Source organism: Larus michahellis, chromosome 7 (assembly GCF_964199755.1).
Source record: "Larus michahellis chromosome 7, bLarMic1.1, whole genome shotgun sequence".
Lineage (NCBI taxonomy): Eukaryota > Metazoa > Chordata > Aves > Charadriiformes > Laridae > Larus > Larus michahellis.
This window is the reverse complement of record NC_133902.1, coordinates 27,987,551-28,010,367: the sequence shown is the minus strand read 5'-3', so window position 1 is coordinate 28,010,367 and position 22,817 is coordinate 27,987,551. Positions and strand designations below refer to the sequence as shown.

At 41.4% G+C, this 22,817-nt stretch overlaps 1 protein-coding gene across 4 annotated transcripts in view; it reads right to left on the bottom strand.

The window, feature by feature from the left end:
* The window catches only part of SPATS2L (spermatogenesis associated serine rich 2 like), an 85,280-nt gene extending 66,574 nt beyond the window's left edge, over positions 1-18,706 (bottom strand). Inside the window, exon 1 of one of the 4 annotated variants that reach the window (XM_074596022.1) lies at positions 18,550-18,706. The gene's annotated coding sequence lies outside the window, so the exon portion shown is untranslated. Of the gene's footprint in view, positions 1-17,938; positions 18,071-18,098; positions 18,232-18,549 lie in introns of those variants that run through there. The other 3 variants (XM_074596025.1, XM_074596023.1, XM_074596024.1) reach the window with 3 other exon arrangements.
* Between the last annotated feature and the right edge of the window lie 4,111 nt (positions 18,707-22,817).

The following is a 22,817-nucleotide window of genomic DNA, read 5'->3' as shown; positions in this document are numbered from 1 at the left end:
AGCTTCAGATATAGCATCCCCAAACCTCACATCAAACAGAGCTCAGTGACATCAACTGCACCAAAACTAACATAAACAAAAAAAAGTAGCAGGAACCAGTGTTCATCACAGCTCTACAACCCTGGGGAACATACAAACAAACCAAACACTTAAATCCCTCCTGATCTTGAACTCTGACCTTTTTAACAGTTCCCTACTGCCAGTATTAATGTGACACACAACACATACAAGCACCAGAACCACATACTATGATTAAATTCTGGATCACAACAGCTATTCATAGAGATGGAGGCCTTAATAAATCTAAAGAGAAGAATCAAAGCGTACCATGAGGTATGTAACACTCTGGACAGGAGCCCTTATTCTATATGAATCTTCATTACTCTTTGAAATAGTAAAGCAGGCTCTTTGACCACTTCTAGCCCTGACCTCAACCTTAACCTAAGGTTTCACAATACACTTGTCCCACAGAAGATATCAAAACACCAAACTCTGATAATTCCACTGTAGACTTATGAGCCTTCTAGATCCTAACAGTAAAAAAATCCCTTCATTCCTGAGTACATACGCTAAACACAGTCCAGTGTTAAGTACAGTCCAGTGACAAAGATTAGCACTGAAATTACCTGAAAGTTATTTGACTCTAAATCAGCTCTTACCTTTGTGGTAGTCAGCAGTAAAATAAAGTCCTCCAGTCCTAAATAAAAACTCCAACTTAAAACATAGCTATCATCCAACACAACTCCAAATTTAAGCAGAAGCCATGAGATCCTGCCTGCAGTAGCCTGCGTACAAGCAGAGAGATACTGCAGGGCTGAACATTAAACTGAACTCAACACTACATATTCACAAGCTCAATAAAAGATTACCATAGGGAGGAGTGGAAGACTTCAGTTCTGCTAGCTTGCAGGGTTCAATGCTCAATTTAATTTTAATGTCTCTACCTGTCACTTCTACAATTAATGTTAAGAATAGTTTATTTGGGTTTTGTTTTGGGGTTTGCGTTTTTTGGGGTTTTTTCCCCCAAAAAAATTAAAAGCTAGGTTTATTACTAGAATCTGAGACATGCCAAGCTGGGATGAATGCTGGTAACACAAGGATATAATGGACTATGGCTCATTTTCATTGAAGAATATTTCTCTGGTGAGGCTACTGATGGAACATCTAGTGTGAGGAAGCAAGCTGACAGAAGGCAGGAAATCTTGTAACAAATGGTGATATGACTGCGTGCAGAAGCTATTTGGAGTCTGCTGATATACACAAAAAAAGGGAAATTTTGTTGAAGGTTTTAGCACCTGGATTTTTTGGACATTTTTTTGTTTTTGATTTTGGCCTAGCAAGTGCCAAACACTTCTGTAATTGCCAATGCAGTTATTTAGCACATGGAAAGCAAACCTCCATGCCTTTGACAATTAGTCAAACCTTAACACATTTAGTCTCAACCTTACGCATGATGCTGACTGTAAGCTCTGATGTAGCCAAAGCAAACAAAGGGTGCTCCTTGTCTGTCACTGCCACACTTCAACACAGCTGCAAGATTCCCATTTTGCATCTCAGTATTCAGTCAATTAATAACAACATCCTCCAAAGCTGAACTCTACCTGCTTTTACAACTAATCCACAATGTTCCATTTTGTACACTGCAGTTTCTAACTCCAGCCAGGGGATGCAGTGTTAAGGATACTCAGCAGGATCCAGCCTTCAGAGGACAATTCATATTGACATTTACAATGCGCATTTCTTATTACAACATAAGATGCATACGATTATAAAGCAGCATAAGCTCCCTGACTAAAGCCCTTCTCATCTGATATTTGCCAAAGATTTTAAAGCAAAAGAATCTGTTGATTTCAGCATTGGGAAACAACCAAATAAAAGTTTCAGGATTGGACCAGCTCTCATCCTACGCCAGATTTCTGTCCAGTGACACAAGTGGGATAACAATACCACAGTAGGGCAAAGGAGAGGATCCATGATCAACACTGGTCCAGGAGGGGCTTACAGTAAATACAGAACAGCTGCAATGAGGAGGAAAACTTGTAAACGCTGTGTGGTCTTGTCAAGGAGAAAAAATGTTCTTGAAGGCTCTCATAGCAGAGAGTCAGCAATGTAATAAGACATACAACTGGCATCACTTCAGTTTCAGCCAGCATGAAATAGCATGGTTTAAAAAAACAAATCAACTCTAGTGTTTACCGTGATCTATACCTCTTAAAGGACTTGAATATCCAGTCCTTCTAGCCTATGAAATTCTTCTTGGTTGTGTGGGAACTTTGGTGTGAGCTAGAGCATCGAGATGTACCTCAGACTCTTTACAGATACCTTTTTTAAAAACAAGTCCACATGTAGAGTCTGGAAGCACCTTTATTCTCCTAACAGTGATTTGTCATTATTTCAGTCTATTATTCCTCCTAACCTAATGCCAATCAATGTTTTCCTCCCAAAGCATTAAGGGCCTAATCCAATTGTCACCGACAGAACTGGAGCTGGAACGGACGTGTAACAGAGACATGCATGAGCCATATGACACATTCAACACCACACAGTTAAACACCTAGTATCTCACTGGATGAAATATGTCTCTCAGAAGTCAGTCCACTGCCAGAAGAACTGGACCCACTGGAAACCCAAATGATTAGAGGACTGAGTTGTGGGTCCCATTAAAGCATTAGCTCTCACACAATGAGCACAAGGCAACACTTAGAAGTTCTACTTCCTATAAGAATTGCTGTTTGCTTCCTACACTTTCCGTACTGCTGAAAGATGGGAATAGTTTTTTCCACAGCTGGGAATGTTTTACTTGGATGCATTTATTTTTCCTCATTCTCTGGCTGACGCACAGGTATCTCCATTTATTTTAGTTTTCTCCACTCTCAGAAATGGTAAAAGGGTTTCTGTAACCAACTCTAGGTACACTGTTAATGACCCTAGTAGATTTATGGAAAGCTCTCTGTTCAGCAAGAAACTCATCCATACATTCCCAGAGAAGCCTTATTTTGGGAATTAACTTAATTAAAAGAAACTTATACTAATTTGTAACATATCAATAGAACATCTGTCTCAGAGTTGCTATCTCAGCCTGAAAGTGATAAAAAAAAGAAATCATTTTTATTTTGCAGAATTATTCCATGGAACAGGGATCACAACAGAATAGTTACCCAAGCACCTATGCTATATTCAGTTCTCAGAGTGTTAAGAGTGTATAACGAAGTGTTATACTTTGTTAAAATCAGCTAATTGGATTTAAGATGAGAATTTTCCCTGAAACATGAGTCCGCATGCCAAAATTAGTCTCCTAAGGGCAGGAGAGCTACATTTGGAAATATTCACAAAATGACATGAGATCCTCAGCCAAACGGTTATGAAAGTTCTTCATTATTATCATTACTAAAGAAAATATTCCCTAACACGTTCCAAGTTAAGCTTTGCCCTTTTCCCTGCCCTGAACTGAGGATGCACATAAAGTATATCTGAAGAGGCAGTATCCCAGCTGGAGTTAGTAAGGCTGCCCGATGACACATGCCATTATTTGTTATTCCTTGCTTCCAGTCAGGATTACAGCTTCTGAACTTAATGAGTCTGTACAGAATCCTAGAAGTAGTCCAATATACTGAAAAAACATATTTAAAACAGAAAGACTTTGTGAGTAGCCAAGTGAATACTTGAGGAAAAAAGTGATCTTTAAAGAAGCTGTAGAGGATTTACAATTCTGTTTTGTTTGGATCAGTATAGTAGCCTAGTCCATAAATAGAAACATTTTTTCTTTGTGTGTGTGGTTTTTTTTTTGTTTTGGTTTGTGTTTTTTTTTTTTTTTTTTTTTTTTTACATTGGCTTTGCTTTATTTGAGAGTTGTGGGAATGATGGTAACCAAGCAACACCACAAAGCTGGACAGCCCTGGTTAAGACAATTGCTGATACCCTGATGAGCCAGGATATGTTCAGTGCCTAGGGGAGCTATGGGATCTCCATTTTGGTACACCTCAGGGGCCACGAGATCCTAAGAAGAATGAGTAAAAGATTCCATAAAATCTGTGGACTCTCCATGCCTCTGGGTGAAAACTGTCTCCTCTGAATTGAATTTTGCTGCCACTGTGAGTTTTACTTGCCATTTTTGCACACTGAAAGGTCAATCTGCCAGGAAAGCTTCCTCTTAGTGAGGTTAGGGAACTCAAAAATACTGTGTTTCGGACAGCATAAGCATTAACAAGTTAAAAATAACCTCCCCAGTCTTAATAGAAAAATCAGCGTGGACCCACGTAAATTTGAGTATGTTAGTTTACACAGAACATAACCTGATAAATAATTCTAAAAGACAATCAAAAAAAAGTGTTACTAAGTTCCAAAAAATATGCACAATGTCATTTTCTAGGCAAAAAACTATGCTCCCATTCATCTCTAGCAAATCAGAACACTTAAGCATTTTACACAGCTTCTACAATTAATGACAGTGGAAATATCTCATTTTCAATTAAAGTGCAATCATCACTATTTTCAAACTGGCACATCCTCCATGTAATCTGTCTTCAGTCTCCCGACAGAAGGACAGAAGTTTCTGAAGGAAGTAAGACTTCATATTTTGCACACTTAAGCAAAATCATTGTGCCCTCACTCTGTCAAATGTTATTTATTCAGCACTTTAAAGCAATTTTTTTTAACTGCTCCAAAACCAAAGTAGACATTTTCTTAATAACAAAGACAATATATATATTTTTGTATATACATTTCAAGATATAATTATATTCTGAGAAAGAGAAGTATGGAAATGGTGCTTTTTTAAAACATAGTTATTTGCTCATCCAAATAAGCAGTAGGAAGAGAAAATATGTGCATATGCTTTTAACTAAATGTGGGATTATTTTAGGAGACAAAGGGTATCTACTGAACATAATCAATGCATCTGCATCAAGGCTGCAGATGCTGAGTTTATCCTGCAATTAAGTAGCTTAATATCACAGGTAAGGCAGTGAGATCAGTACCAAAAGCAATATAGTACAGCCACAGCAAACATGCACTTAACATATGAAATATGCAGATACTGTGAAATTTACAGGGTGCGTTAAAAAATTCAACCCCGAGGAACCAGTTTACAACTTTTCCTGATACTGATACCCAGTCCATACTGGGTTTTACTGTGTTCTGCCAGATATCAGAGACTACAATAAATAAGAGTTAAAAATCACCAAAAAGCCCCAACTAGAGACTACATCTAAGGATGTTCCCTACAAGTTACACTGAGACAAAGAGATAAGGGGACTTCAGGGGAGTTGGGTATACTGCCAACCTCACTGTGCTTGTGATAAAAACATCACACCATGCATGTGAAAAGAAGAACTTTTCATCAACCCTAGGTCATGTCATAAAGACAGTGTTGATTCTGCCTTTATGACAATGCAAGTGGACATGAAGTCCAAAGAAGGAGACGGCATCTCCTAGGAATCCTTACTGGAAGGTAGCCCAACCAAGGGACACACACTCTGTATCACCCACTGGAGCAGGTACCGCACCCTGCTCAGAGAGCACCCATTCTACCCAGGGTCCAGTACTGCAGCAGCAATGGGACCCTCAAGTCTGATTCCACCTCACTCCATCCTAGCTGACCTAATCTCTGTAAAGGAGCAGGATTGAGAACTCCCAGCCAGCTTTGTCTCAGCAGTTTCACCCTCTTCTCCTTCCTGGCACTCCTACAAGACCTGAACACAACCATGAAGCATGTTTTATAGTATAAAGCTCCTGGGATTAGATATATTCCTTTTTATATAAAACTCCAATCCTCACCTCTCTCCATTTAGAATGAGGAAATAGCCTCTATTCTTGTTGCATACAAATTCTAAGAATGGGATCATAACAAACAAAAATGAATAATGAAATCAATTTACAAATGTAAATATAACTCTAGCCTCTTTTGAAGTTTTAATAGGAAGGAGGAGCAAAATTACCCAGGGGATCTTGGTCAGACTCAGTCATGGGCGTAAATGAGATCTCATTCCCATGTGGTATTTCACATCACAAAGGAACGCACACAGAGCTCTCGCAGCCCTGAAACAGAAGGGTCCATGAAACACTAATTTGTACGTCAAAGCAGCCTTTTCATGGGAATGACATACAAATAATAAAATAACCCCCAAAGTTTTGAAGCAAACTTCTCACGCTGCAACTTACTGTTTCCTTGATGATTTAAATATTTTAGCCTAGGCTTCAGCTGAAACGCTTGTGTCAGTGTTTTACTGACGAAGTAATTTGCCTAAAATAAAGCAAAAATACAGCTTGGTTTTCTTCTCTGCTAATGAGCTTGGATAAAAGTGAGTGAGTGCTGCTGCAAATCTGGAACGCCTTCAATAAACTCAGATATACCCTACGCTAAAGGAAATCAGAGTTTGCCTCAGTTGATTGGCATAGCACCTTCTATATAGATCATTTGTTCAGAATTCCTGTCTGTATTTATTTTCCTAGGAACAAACATGTATTTACTGCTGACATTGAGCCTCAGCAACTGACTTCTGACTTGGCACCTCTGTTCCAAGTGCCTCTGAGATACCAAGAGTAAAGTTTCTTCCAGCAATATCCGCTCACCCCCAAGACATAGTCTGCATATTTTATGGTACACTAAAAAAAGTAACATGTTACATTTAATGACAGAAAGCTGCACGGAAAACATTATGTGCACACAATGTGGCCAAGCTACCACCTCTAACACAACCTTTGCTTTGTGAACTATCAGAACCCGTTTGTTTTAGCTTTGCAAACTCATAGTACATTGATGTTACTTATTTTTCCATTTTATTTCCTAAGATTTTTTTCTGCTTAAGTATAAGAATAAAAATAAATATCACTACAGCCTACCTTTCTTGTTTCCAAGGTCTCCTCACTTTCACAGATGGACCTGCATGGTATAGGCTCTGCTCACATCACCCATGAAATCAACTCAACATCATCCTGTTAACTCTAGTCCTCAGTATGAACAGCTGAAGCTTTCACATGTCAGCAAATACCTCAACATCCATACCTGCAGATTTCACACACGCATGCTGCCTGACTACCTTGATCACCAATTAAATACATCTCTTCTCCTAGTGAATTACTGAAGTCAATGAACTTGAGAAGCCATACGAGCAGCTCCTGGTGTATATTCAGGACTACAACACATTGTAAAAGCTGGCCGTTAAAAGCAGAATTACCAAGTTCGAAAGCAAGAATGAAATTATTACATCTTTTCACATCTTGTATATAATTAAATGCCTCATTTAACAGAAGTCATACTAACAGTGAATTACTAGTATTCAAGCCTGCCCTGAAGTATGGCTGAAAATCCACTGCTGTCACTCACTCTCAGTTATTTCCTGACAGCGGTATCTGATTAGGGAGCTGACACACCTAAAGGACTATGAGACCCACCAGATCAGAAACCGTGTGTTAGGTGCACGCCACTTTGCATCCAGAATTGACTGGAGGTATGGCATGATTTCGAGAATGAGCTTAGAAGGAAGGAAAAAGAAAAAAGGAAAGAAAAAATGCAGACTTCTGAATTTTTAATTTCAATTCCTGTTTAGAGTAGAAGACTTTCAAAACATCATATGCTTTAATTACATCTCTAAAGAGAAAGTAAAGGGAGATGAGAAGAAAGGTGGGTTTTTTTTAAGGCAATAAAAATACTTTTTATATGTGAAAGACATTTTAATATGTGGGTGTGGTAGGTGAGAAACAATTATTTTAATCTCTCATTTTAAAAGGGTAGCAGATGGAAACAAAACAGCCACTCTACATTGTATTAGAGGCCAATTTTTTACCCAATTCCCTATGATCGTTGTCAAAACTTCCAGCAGAAGGGAAGGAATAAAGAAAAAACTCAGTGCGCAATCAATCTGTTCAACTCCACCCCCAAAAATAAACATGCTCCAAATGCAAAAAAGAAACATGAACTATCATAGAACACAACACATAACGCTTGCCTGCTAAGGAACAAACATGAAACTGCTAAAACTGTCTTCCTTCAGCGTTGTTGTTTTATGGCTAAGTAAAAAGATCACAGAAATTTAAGGAAAACCTTCAAACTTTTGGTATGTCTAAATATATCAAAATATATAGTTACTTTATATTATTTATTATATAAAATAAAAAATTATTAAAAGCCTGAAGACAGAACTAGAATATAAAGTCCAACAGTTTACCAAAAAATACCATTATCTGGTCCCTCTCACATGCCTGGCATTTAAGTAAGAGCAGACTTCTGTAAACATAGCCTATCCTTAGGATACTACTTTGACCTAAATTTGCATGCTATGGTATCATGGGAGGGTAATGGATAGAGACATTGGGAAAAAAACAAAAACGCCAACAACGAATCAAATAATAATTCAGAACTTGATCAAGGTAAAGCCCCAGCGAGCGTGCCAGGATGAGGGAGGCAATGTAGCAGGGGCTGGGCAGGACCTGCGATTCAGGTTGCTTAATAAACATTACTTAAACCAATAGAACAGTCATGTATTTTCATCAGTTCAGTCATGTATTTTTTCATCTTTTATGTAAGAGACAAACTCAGAAACTGGCAAATCAATTCTCACACAACTAGAACAGGATTCCCAAAGAATTAATACCACAAGAGAAATTGTTACTAAGGAGCTAACACTTATTAAGCAACACAGACAAGTTTCCAGAGACTGACGTATTGCTTTGGCTCTACTCTTTACATACATATTGCACATGAAATGGAATTGCAGAGCCATTTTTATAACAGTTCTGAAAGATGCACTCTCTGTATGAGTGTTTTTCTTCTGATGGCCTGTCATTTTAGTGATGAGAGGTTCAACACACTTAAGCTCTTTATGTTTCTCACAGAGGAATGTCCACATCTGTCAGTAATCACTTGAGTATTATCACATGGCTGTTAACACGTAATGGTTAGGACCTTTTTAGCAGTTCTCTTCTTGGCTTCTCCTTTCAAGGAATTATGAGAACTCTTTTACTCCACACAACTTCAGAACAAATCTTTTATACAAATTATCAGCTTGGATTCGTTACTCACTTCAAGGCAAAAATTAACATCACCTTATTTTTCATATTTTGTTTTAAAAACAAAAAAATCCTAGATTATAATCAAAAGCAAATAGACTCCTGGATGGCTCCATGTTTCAGCCTATACCCTGAATATGGAAATAGCGTTCCAAATAATTTAGGGAGAAGGATAGAAACAGGTAAGGGCTGGATCTCATTCCTCCTCCTAGGTTGATCCTGGTTATCTATGAAAAGGTAAATCCGGTAGACTCTTTCAAGGAAGAAGCAACATGAAAATTTAAATCTGATACATAAAAAAATCAGAGTCAGACCAGAGTAAATGATACTATCTTTATCTCTGTATGTATAACAAGATAGATCGCACATACGCTTCTTAGACTTCCTTGTATCACATGTGTTGAAAATCTTAGGTAGCAGCATTCAGATAGAGCTGAATATGAGTGACTGATTTATTCCCATCCCATCACTGCCTTCTGACTGCTCTTTGGATGTTTCATTTAACTACACACAGTTTATTTGTATACTCTTTCGTGTGTGTGATTTTTTGTTTATTTGGGTTTGTTGTGTTTGGTGGGTTTTTTTTGTTTGTTTTTTAAACTTTAATCCACGAGCAGGTACCTTTCTATATTTGTATTGACAAGGAGGGTTAATAATTTATGGCCTGTCTCTTAAGGAGTCCATCTGCTGTTCAAGAGCCTATATAGTATATCTCTCTATTTTCCATTTCAATTAAGAGCAGATTCCTTCCCAAATGTCTTTTCTGCAGCCAGTACTGCAATCTGAAAATGTCCATTTAACAGCCCCTGAGATCCCTCCCAGAAAAATCCTAAACTAGCAAAAGGCAAAGCCTTTTATGGAGTCCGGTACCAAATTTGTTTAAACACAAAATCCAACAAAACCGGCACACTCAGCCACGGTCACCCCAAACCACCCCAGCTGCCAGCTGGCGCCAATTCCAGCAGTTCCCCATGCCTGCCATAAGTCCTGCAGGAAGAATGCAGCTCTGCAAGAGCCCTGCTCACATACACATGTGGTGAAGCACATTCATCACAATCCCACCTCACAGCCCAAGACCTGCCCTTGCCCAGGTCTTTTGGCAGTGCAGAAACCAGCCCTTGCTACAATGCCATTTGACTGTTTCCCTCTATTAAACCACTTCTGAAGAGTTGGGCTCCGACTTCACAGGCAGCTCAGCGAGGATGCAGAGCCTGGTGGGCTAAGTTCAGCAAAGAATGAGCACTACACCATGATACAAAATGCCTATTTTTTGTCATAAGTAACAGCGATCTTGAGTTTTTTCTTTTTTAATTTACAGAAAAGGAATCTTTAATATCAGGCTGAGCTGCTCTCCAAAAGGAAGAAAATATTATTCCGTTAAAATAGTGAATGATAGTTTAAAGGTGTGCTATTCAGTTTAATTAATGATTACATTTACATTGCTTCATTCCTTTAATATGGTGCAACAATGGTAATAACTAACCTTTTTGCAGTTTAATAGACCTTGCAACTGCAAGACGATCCCTCTTCCATTTAACAAGGCCCTTGTTATAGCTTAATAAATCTGATTTTGCTCTTTGGCAATTCTCATTAAAATGCTTTGGAAGGTATAACCATTCACCTGCAGCCTGATTTTCAGAGGACCTGACTGCACACAATTTAAATTAAAACTTTCTGCACTCAACATCTCTGAAAATCCAACACCAGCAATGCAATTACAAGTTTCCAACCTCTCCTCATCTACAGGGTAACATGCAAAATAATCAGGGTCAGATACAGTGTAGCTTAAGAGAAGTGAATAATGTGTTAAAATGCTAACATGGGAACCTCAACTCAGCCCATTAGTGTAGAGAAAGGCAACCCATCATTCTTTGTCAAGTGATGGCAGTGCAATGGATGAATTTACATACACGACCATCTGTTGCCAGATTAGGCAACAGCAGAGTGACTTTCCAGGCTGCCAAATGCCTGTCCTTGTTCAGAACTTCCTTGGTTTTGTAGGCTTACTCTCCTTACTACAAATAAAATACAACACTTCACATTATAGAGTACCCTTTACCCCAAAACACTCTGTGGACTGTGAGCCCTCTCACAGAACTGCCCAGTTTCAGGACTGCACGGTAGTAAACACAGGACTAGTGGAGTGAAAGGCAGCACTGCTGCAGCCTGCGCCACAGCTGTGTCTCTCGTGCCGTATTCTTGGTTAAGGACATAGAGCCAAACTCACTCACATCAAAAGCGCTACAAAACTTCTAATACATATACAGTTCTGATAAGACCTAAGTTTGAAATATCCCTTTCCCCAGAAACTAAGCTGCAGAAGACCTACGCTGCACCTATTTCAGACACATGAAGGGCTTGTGTGTCTCATGACAGGAAAAAATTGTGAGGTTACAGGCCACGCTGTGAGGCAGACCCAACAGTACACCATTAGAACCATCTTGTATCAAAAAGCCCAGTAAACTTAATGTAAAAAATAACTACACAACTAAAAAGGGAAATTTAATATAAATACTAAAAAGATCATAAGGTCAGATACTAATTTTACACCAGTATCATGGAAGTGGAACTACCCTGATGTTGACGATTTCCTTTCTTCAGCATGCGCCAGAAAAGCTATGACATTTTTCCATAGTCCCTTTTCACCCAAAGATAAACACTAGAGAGCCAGAGCTCTTCCGATTGTCTGCTCAGCTCAAGGTTTCCCCAACATGTCACTGTTTGGATATTTATTTTACTTCTTTTAGGATAAAATAATAATTACTACATTAAAAAAAAAAAGTCAGTGCAGCTAAAATAATCAACTCTATGCCAACCAGGTTTTCTAGGCTTATGCAAAACCTTCCAATCCACCAGCAATTTGGTAAAGAATCAGCATATGTAGGTCAACGAGGCACAAGAGCATGGATATTAAAGACAGGTGTGTGGTTTTAGCAACAGATAAAGGGAGAACTGTTTTTATTGAGTGACAAGGAAGCAATGACAATGAGCCAAACTCTGTACTTGTGGATTTCAGTGAGCATAAGCCCCGAGAGAACCTTGGTCTAAATCAGTAACGTATGAACTGCTGCAAATCCATCATTTCCATGAGATCCTTAACCAAAAGGCCACACCTGAGGAAAATCCCCATCAGAACCGGGGAAGCCCTGATCTTGTATTACCATCATTGCATTACACAGAAAAGATATTCCCTGTAAATCCCCCATTTCACCCTCACCTCACAAGCTTCCATTCCTATTTGAGTATCTAAACAGACATGGTCAAAAACCTGGTGCCTTCTGACTGCCAGAGCTCCCTCCAGCCCCTGGGATCTTCCCTGACCTTCCTCCCTCACCATGGCTCCTTCCAGCCACCATCATCTGCTCTCTTCACTACTACAAACCTCCGAGCACTCTTCTTACACAGCAAGCAGCTGCTCTAGTTCACCTGTACTTGCCTCACACTGCAGACCTCTTCATGGCACCATTGACAGATACACCTCCTGCCCTGCCCATGGTACAGCTCCATGCATCTCATAGTACACCTAATCTTTTGACTCCTTATGTTTCAGACCAAGCTGCCTATCTGTTTGCCAGACAATCACCCAATCCTTTCTGGTTTCCACTATGTTTGTATACAATGTAATTTGGCTATTGTGGAGGAAGAAACCCTCAAGTTCTTTGAGGATTTTAATGAGAAGTAGGTTTCCTTCTTTCACTCCACTAACAAAGTGGCTGCAGTACATGGGAAACCTCAGGAGCTGCAGGAACAGACGGGGAAGCCTCTTTCCACCTGAGTGCATACAAGCACTCTGTTTCCACACCATCCTTCTCCTCATCAACTCCAGAGCAAGGAACATAAGCTCTGGTCCTAACACCAAAGCACAATTCCATGCCAGCAGCTTAACAAACCAGCCAACTCAAAACAATTTCTAGCCAGCACTAAGTTATTATTGGAACACAGAATTGCAAAAAAAGGCAACATTTCATTCAGACCGAGTCCTAAAGATCACTAAATCAAATTCTGCACAGGCTAGTATTACTGCACAAGATAGTTATTCTCTTCATCAACACAGAAAGGAGAAGTCCCACGGCAATAACATTTTTGGACTTGTAGGATTTTCCACCGCTAGTATAAACCACAGTCTCTGAATACATTCCCTCTCAGAAGTACCACCACACCCAGACTGCATGTGCAAGGCTTTTATTGCATGTACAGTGTACCATACACAGCATGGTAATTTAAATACTAAAAGTGGACAGTTTAAGTGTAGTACAGAAACGGAAGCTACAAACTGAATGTGTGTATGGCAGTACATACTGAAAGCTGGTTTTATATATTACTAAGAAGTAATTCAGCCTGAAACAACCGTTTGAGTACCTGCTTGAGCTTAGAGTCACCCAAAGTCCAAATACTCTTTCTTGGCAGTTGTACCAAAACCCATAAGAAAGCCTCAAGTTCTGATCTGCTGCCCCATTAGCTATCAGCATGTATCACGTCTTCAGCAGCAATAAAAGCCACATGCCACGGAGAGCACTCAGGCGGACACCCCAGCACTGAACCTTCAGGGCAAGCTCTGCACAGGTTTCTAACAAAATCAACCAGAATCCTGAAGAGCTACCATAATTCAGAAACATCTCATAGAACAAACACTAACTTTTGGTGCCATTCCAGGTGAGATTCAGTCGAACAGCATAAATCCTTACATGGATTTTGCATAAGGTTGGGACAACAAACACCAGCCTACGTGCCCTGAATGTGGGGTGTTTATTTTGAAATGCTGCCAGGCAGGTTGGCCTTACCAGCACAGAAGGATAACAACTCGGCGAGACTGCGCTGTCAACACAACAGTGGCAGCAGCTTCTTTAATGCTAACTCAAAACACACCCACAACTTTCGAGGACAGTCACCTTCCAAGAAATCATACTCACAGTCCACTTGGCCACGCACAGCACACAGATAACATTGCTCAACGCCACTCAACATAAAATGGCATCAGCTCTCTTAGAAGTATAGTTCATGGAAACACCAGGTTTAAGTTACCACTTATAGAAAAAAAAAGAAATAGAACAGACCTTCAGTCAATGAACAACAAATAAAAATGTTCCAGTTTACACAAGCCAAAATCTGTCCCCAATCCTAAGCAGCAGCACACTGGTATTCACAAACAGGTAGGTGAGGCTTCTTTGCCATTTGAACTCCTACCTTTTCAACACTTGAAGACTAGGTTCATCAGTAATTTAAACACTGCACACAGTACATAGCCATAAGCATTTTTTTCAGTCAGCAAACCACTAGAGAGAGTACTGAAAGGCCTATTATGAAGGCCAATCACTATCCTTTTCTTGAATGACCACATGAAAATTGGTGACCATTCCACAATGGATTGAAAGGGCCTTTTGTCTGAAGGAAAAGGACAAGGAGTCACAAAGTATTGCAGATTCATTTATAACTCGTGGTTTTTGAGGAAACTGTATAGTTTCAGTTAAGAGCAAACCAAGAAAATAATGGGCTTTGAAAATGTTATGCCACAACCCTTCCCTACTATGTATAGGCAGAGCATATTTTTAGATTAGTTTCTTTTGTATTACAAAAAGATGGGCAGGCATTCTATATTGTTGTTTTACAAGAGAAGTTTAAAACACATGCAGAGTTTTGACTTTATTCCAAAACCCTAATTAGGGTCTGCAGCACTATTTGCCTTGTCTAAACAGAAAATCATCAGAAGCTTTTTTGGTACAAGATTTAGTAGAATTATAATTGCACTGAGATAATAAGTGAAAGCATTGTCAGTGCTGCTTAATAATCACTTTAGTAAATGAGTAAATTTGCCATCACCCATAAAGCATATAGTGGCCTATTCAACAAAAAGACATTTTTTATATTGATAAACCAGCATTTGACTCTCTAATGCTGAAGTTTGTTTATGAAGTTTCTCACAAAAAACAGATGATTACATCTGCTGACAACTTCACAGAAGTAAGAAATGTTTCACTTCTCCACCCACCCCAAACCCATTTTCAATTCTCAGGTTTTACATGCAAATGCACGCACACCCAAAATGGGACTTGCACACATGATTTCATTACAGTTTCTAAACAAGCTTCCCATAGACAAACTTTCAGCAGGAAAGACAGTGGGAGCTAATAAGCAAAACCAGATTTCTTCTAATCCATATCCAGAACTAGGGAATTACCGCACTTCCATTCAGAAACAAAAGTCACAGCTGTCAGACTTGCCCTCTTCACCCGTCTGTTCCACCCACGTACTGTGAAACTAAACAGTCAAAAAATGTTCAGTTTGCACTCTCCAGCTTCTTGCCACATCCCAGAATTTATATTCCTTGTGCTCCCACAACCCCTCCTGAAATCAAGCAATATATTTTGCACACACAACTGGTCAAGGTGCCAGCTGGATTTAGCTCTTCTGACCACACTATCAAATTACATCAGGCAAGGAGCTGGTCTTTGGCATGTTACAAGACACCACTACCGGGGCCAAAATCTTTGCTGTGGGAATCACCCACGATGCTACTTTCATTGTGCTACAGGAAGTAAAAGTCCTGCTATGCCAAGTATAACCCCAAGGTAACTATACACACCATCACCTCAAGCTTTGTAAAACACGAGCTTATAGTCCTCAGGACTGTAAAGAGAATCTTGCAAATGCAAAGCAGAGGTAAAACAATGCTGCATCGTCGTCTTGAAGCTCAAGTGTTCAGAAACAAACAGGGTAGAGAGATGTGAACTGCACAGCCCCCCAATAATCTCAGTGAAGTTCAGGGCCAAATTCTTTGATATAATAATGCTACTGAGTGTTGCTTTCAAACAGTTATTAACAGGGGAAAGTGCCCAGTCTAAAATAAAGGGCACTTTGCTATCAAAGTTAACTCTTTCCCTACTGTTTGTTTTTGTACACGAAGGAGAAAACTATAAGAGAAAGCTGGTGAAGCATCTGAGGAGGGAAGAAAAGGCAGGAGGAAGAAGTGAGAAACTGAAGGATTAGGACAGTGCAGAAAAACATGGCGAAGACAGTACCAGCAGCCATAGATAGGTATTGGGTCATATTTCCCCAGAGTAACCTGGACAATAAAATCCTTACTATTAACTACAAGTTAACTACAATTAACAGTTAACTATAAGTTATTTTTCTTCCCTTGATCTTTGTGCAAAGTCTCACTGCTCCTGGGTCTTCTGCTCCAAATTGTTATGCAGCTTTACTTTTATCCTCTGGAGCACACTGAAAAGTGGAGTTTGACCTTTCCTTTGGATGTGTAAAGCACCACACCAGATTGTTTTGAGAAAATGACTGAGGATTTTTTTTTTGTATTCTGCGTGACTAGCGTTACTTATCAGTGTCCAAAGACCTCTAAGACATGGGCCCTGAAAACATAGTAGGAAATACAGTCCCTAGAATGACAACAGAGGCAACATGCGTGGATGAAAAGGAACAAAAATATAACAGCCTGGGGGAATTAATACTAAATCCAGGTTGCCTACAACTGCTGACAGTTTCACCATTGCTAGAAGAAAACTCAAAGAAAATATAAAACACATTGCAAGCCATTGGAGTGTTGTTGTGCTTTCTCTTAAAAATGGGTCCAAACAGATTTCGGTTCCAGACAGATATTTCCTTAAAATTTGGGAAATGGCAGGAAGGTGTCCTCATATAGCCTCATCTCCATTTCTTTAAGCGACAAATATTATATAAGAAAAACCAATCTAGATTCAGAACGAAACCTCCCTCAACACAGAAAGTACTTGGAGATGCTTGTGTTCAATTTTTAGGCTCATTACCATATGTCAAAAAAACCAATAATTCTCAAGCACACTTTCCTTCGCAGACATCTGCCCGGGCATAAGGACTATGGAAACAGACCCTTCACTTAAGGATAACCCTGAGAATATTTTGAAGGATACTTAAGGTACTTCATCACAACACTTTCTTACACAGTAAATTTCCCAGAGCTGTGACCTTACCTCCTTACATGTTTATACAGCACCTGACACAGTACAAGCCTTATCTTGATTGGTGTCTCATTACATTTAACAGATCCTGCTGTTCTCATAAACGGCCAAACTGCTCCAACACCTATAACACAATTAGTGGGAGAACACTCACAGCCTAGAAGCAGCGTTCAGCTCCAGCAGGTTGTGATGGTGCCTCACAAAATTCATCAACCTGTTCTGACCTGGAAATCATTCTGCATTTACACAGTTCGACTGCATTCACGGAAACAATTGTGGCAAGGGCCCCGCATCCTGTTCACAGCAGCTTAAAGACTCTAGTTAGTAGCATTCAACAGGTTACCACCCAGGATTTCTTTCACGGTCAGTGCAAATATGTTCCTAGTTAACCTTGACATTCTGCTTGCAGCAGTCTTTTCCACTTTCTATTTAGAAAGTTTTTAGTTTGCCTTCCTTGAATCATCACATTTTGGAAAACATTTTATGACTGCATCAGGAATTCAAAAAAAACAGAAGGAAGAAGTTTTATACATACACTGCTAATTCAAATTCCAATTCAAAAGTTAACAGAAAAGAATCCAGACAGACTATCATTAGTTGCCCTTAAGTATATAAAGTGTTCGCATATTTTCAAGCTGGAATCAACCAAATCAATTCAAGGGAATGTGCCCTGGAATGAAATAGACCGACTTTCTGTGGTGCTTCTTAGCTCTCCTAAAGAAAATAGATCTTGTAGTACAAGTGGTTCACACCTCAGGATGCTGAGGGTGGGGAAGAAGCTTGCACTATTCATTTACAGCTCAACGAAAGAAACATTGCATCCTGATACAGAATAAAAGAGTGTTGCCAGCTGCCACTGCGTATCAACGAAATCCACGCCTAATGATTTTTTCATGCACAGTAAGAAAGACAGCAAACATTAAAAAAAACACCAAAACCAAACCAAAAAACAACAAACCAACCCTATCACCATAGTAGTCTTTTACCTTGGGGCAGATAAAACAAATGCTCAAACGGGCGGATTTGTGCAGGAACAGTAGCTCGGGCACAGCAACCTTCGTCCCTACCCCGTGGTATGTCAGCACTCGCAGCAGCCTTTCACAGCCCATGCGAAACCGTAAGGCAGCATTTCAGGAACAAACGTACCGCTGGCTCAGCGCGCCTGGCCGCGAAGACAGCCGGGGATGAACGGCTGCGCTCGGAAACACCCGGCTCGCTGTTCCCCGGGCGTGCAGTTAATCGTTTATGACCAAGGCTGTTACTGAATAGCCTTGAACAGCGCAGCCCAGTTTCGTCTCCGGTGGCGCCTGGGGGCTGGCGGGAGAGGGTGAGCCGCGGAGAGCGGCTCCCTGCGCGCTCCGCCAGGCGGGGTCCGAGGGGCCGGGCCCGGCAGCGGTCCCCGTGCCGCCGGGAGGGGCCCGCCCGCAGCCGGGGTCAGCGCCAGGACCCGAAGCGCTAGAGCAGCGGGTGGGGTGCGGCGCAGCACCACAGTAACCAGCCCCCCCCGGCAGGAAACTCTCGGCGGGCTCCCCTCCGCCCCCCGCGGGCCCGGCGCAGGTGCCGCCCAGGAAAAGGAGAGGGCAGGGTGGCGCCTTACCTGGTAGCCACCGGGCTGCGGGGAGGCCGGGCGGCCGCGGGGAGGCCGGGGAGGAGGCTGCGGAGCGGCGGGGCGCGGCGGTCCGGGCGGTGGGTGGCGGCCGTGGCACGGCCGCCCGCTGGAGGTGACACGCCTCGCGCCCCTCCCCTGCGCGCGCGCCGCCCCGGGCCCGCCTCAGTAACGGCCGCAACGGCCCCCGCCCCCGGCAACGGCGCGCGCCCGCGGCAACAGCGAGTGAAGGCGCGGAGAGCGGCGGAGCGAGAGGACGGGCCCGGGGCGCTGCGGAGCGCGGCTGGTGAGGCGGCCGGAGCCCGGCTCCGACAGCACAATGCCTCCTGCGCCCCGGCCGGGAGGAGCGCCATGGTTTGGGCCGGAGCGGCCACTGAAGTGAACGACAGATGCTCTCAAACCAGGACGGGGAGTTATGGGGGACGGAGAGCAGGCCCCGCACTCCCGTGATTTATTCTGCGGCAGGTTCGTAATTTATGTGTGCCCCTCTTGCCACGTACCCATAAAAGCCTGAGGCGCGCAGGGAGAGCACGAGTCCTCGTGTAAAGACCCACTCAAGAACTTCTCGCTGAGCAAAACAGAACAGACAACTTAGATCATTGCCAGCACATGAATCTTCCCATCTGTGAATACTCGTGGCAAACCACCAGAATAGAAAAACTTACTGCAAGTTTTTCAGCAATCAGTGTTTTAAACACTACTAAAAGCTCCAAAGAAAACACATAGTCAAGGTTGTTAACCCAAAGCTAAAAGAGCGATAAACAACTATCCACTTAAATTTAAACACTAGAATGTGGAGGTACAACCACATATTGGAACTAAAAAAGTCAGGCAAATTTTCCATAAACAACTGTAATCTGGACTTACTATCAGTATTGGTGTCTTACACCATCAGCAGCAGTTCCCTTAACCCAAACACATATCAGTTCTCATTTTTGTTAGCAATGTGAGCCACAAGTACTGGAAAACCATAGCATTTCCTCTCAAAATCATTGCGTATCTCTTTTCCTACTAACACAAAAGAGACTCTCTTAGTCATAACGCGCCTCTACTTGAACTCCCTACTCTTGTCCAGAAAACTAACTTCTTACACCTTCAAACACAGTTTGGAGGCAGCACTCGGTCCTTTATTCTTTTCAACCAAGGATTCCCAAACTGGAGCATGGAAAATAATTCAAGGTGAGACTTAATAACAAGTACTTGTCTGACCCACCCTCCAAACCAGGCAGAGCTGGCAGCATTTCCTCATGGCAGGCAGGGAACGACCTGGGTGTGACAGCAGGCGGTTCTCTGTGACCGTGGAGCCCGAGCGAACCTCGCTGGGCAGCTTATTCAGTCGCAGAGGCTTCGTGGAACGAGTACCTGTTGGACGGACTCATCCATCTGCTGCAGAAAGCTGGGCATGAATTAGATACCCAACGTTATGGTGAGGCCACAGGTCCAGAATTAACATTTCATTTGGAATGATGTCTTCAAAACTATTCAGATCTTCAGTAAATGCGAGTTTATTTTAAACAACGTAACTTTGAATGTCCGGGCTTGTATCTGTGTTCTGAGAGTGCTCTTTATAGTATTGCTGACATTTATCTGCACCCTGTGCTGTATGAATTTTGCCTGGGAGTTTTGGAAACGATTCTGGAGTTCAAGAGAACAGTGCATTATATTCATAAAACAAGGGTGCCACTGACCTTTCAGCACAAGAAAATAGATGTGAATCATGGACCTGAGACTCATCTAAAGGAACACCGTGGAAACACATAGGGTGAAAGGCTCTAAAGGCTTTACAAATTATATTTGGATGGGGGAGAGCAGAGAGAAAGAGAATGTGGGAAAAAGAAGAATGAAAAAGGATCCTGCTGTTTAGCTCATGCATAAACTCTATGTGCTCAGCCAAAGGTCACTCCTTTTATTTTCTCATTAATTTCAATGACGGTAGATGGTATATGAAGAACAATCTAAAAATAAGAACAGCCAGAAATAGCTTAGGTTTTTCTGTGACAGTGTAGTGGGAAGAAAAACCTGAGCTGCAACTTCACTCCGTTACTTTACTTTTGACTTTTTAAAAAGCAGTGATTTCAAGGAAGTTTATTATTTAAGATGAACTGTGAATTTATTTAGAAAAGTTAAATAAAAATTAAGTAGTCTACTTTTAATGTATTTTCCAATAAAGGTTTTGTACCCTGTGTGCACTGAAATTATTTCATTCCTGTTTGTTTTGGGTTTTTTTGGTCATCCACCATTGTTGGTGAGAAATGGTATATTCACACAGTTCTGAGGGTGAGTTGTCTGGGTACTAAACACAAGTGAGGAAAACACTACGTACTAAGGCTGAGTTGAAAACAGAGAAGGAAGAGCAGCTTTGGGAAGCCAGCAGGTGCATGCAAAAGCCGGCACAAGGAAATTGCCATCCACAGCAACTGAAAGTAGAGGCCGGAATGGGAACATAGAAGGGATCATGATTATTCTGCAGTGTGGATCATGAATGGCTGCCCCAAACAAACCTTCAGGAAACAGGAGCCCTTCATACAGAGTCTGACGCAGTATCTGCTAACTTTCTTCTAGGGAATAAAGGGCCAACGTCTAGAAGCCGATCTCCAGACAAGGTGCCACAGATTCTATATCAGTGTTGAAGGAGTTTTAGCATTACTCCACCAGCTTTTTATTTTTTGCAGCAAATGTGCAAATCTACATTGGCTCGCAGTGTATTTGGCTGTATGCTGAACCTACATTTTCAAAAAGAGGACACCAGCTGCCCAGAGTTCAGTTCTCATCTTCTGTTTATGCCAAATAGCAGTATGAACCTTATGGTCAACACACGTTGCAGTGTTTGTTTCCTCTGTGGAGGTTATTCATTGATAAAAGTAAAATGATAACAACAATTAAACATCCCAGCTGGAAACTTTGGGCTATATTAGAAGTAAGATGGCCTGATCAGAGCACTGACTTTGGATTTTGCATTAAATCCTCAGTTCACAATATTTCCTATACAACTGTGGTCGTATTTCTGATGTGACTACAGGCAACTCATTAATTTCTCTGGGCCTCAGCTTCCCACCTGCAAAAGAAGAAAGGAATTTCCAAACCTCAGTGTATATGACAAAGATTATGAGATACTCCAGGCGTAACTGTACAATGCAGTAACTTTGGCAGTAAAGGTGCCTTAATGATTTCTTGCTCTCTTGCAACCTCCCTGTCTCCACCTCAGCACTGTAATCTGTTATTCTATTTAGTTTGTGAAACTTCCTGGCAGACCAGACCACTGAAATGACCTGGGCTAAAAATACCACCCCCCTTCTCTTTAAAGATTTTTTAGCAGACCCTGTTGGTATTGAAGCTCCATCAGCCGGTGACCTGTCACGAAAAGGACCTTGAAAGCTGACGTGTTATACTTTAACATCAGATAATGAGCTGCAGTAATCCAGAGGGATGTCACAACACAACCTTCGTAAATTCCTTGTTCCTGAAGGGGAAGAACACACTGCCACACGTGATATGGCTTTGTGTCTTGTGCCACTTGATTACTGTTGGGGCTAGGGATGGAACAGGAACCAAGTGAACGTAAAGATAATGAACTACATCCCTATGTAATTGTTCTATCTCCTTGCTTCTTCTAACACCTACTGCTCCCACAAGACTGACAGACTCCAAAGCTTCAGCTACATCAGTAGCACCATGTCCTCTTAGACTGCTTCTCAGCAATCGGTTTCACGGTACTACCTGAAGCAGGTCACTGCCATTTTTTCCTGGCCTACAGATAAGAAAACAGAAGGAAACGGTGCAGTGAACTTCCCAGCTACAGAAATGAGACAGAGGTCTTCTGAGTCCTGCCCAATGCACTAGCTACAAAGCTTCATCTCCTGCTATTTGCTGGGGCCCGTCACCTCACCAAAGGGACTGGGTGCCACGTGCAGATACAGGACTGGAGACCACGGCACAGGGAGGAGAGGCATCTGGAGGGGAGCTGAGGTGTGTCTCTCTAAGCACGTATTTGTTTGCTGGTTTCAGTACCAGAATCAGTGATTAAAAGTTTGTTAACTGGCAACAAATTTAATCAGTTGAAATTCCCCTGGCACAAAACTGTTTCTGGCTCGCAACAGGGGGAAATTGATTCAACACAGAAATTTGGAAATAAACTGGTACAGTCACAGTGGTCTGGCAAGAGATCTGAGGGTGAAGATACGGAAAACAGCAAATTACATAGCTCATGTTGTACAGCAGTTGCTAATCTGGGGCATAAACGTAACATAGCTCTTTTAAAC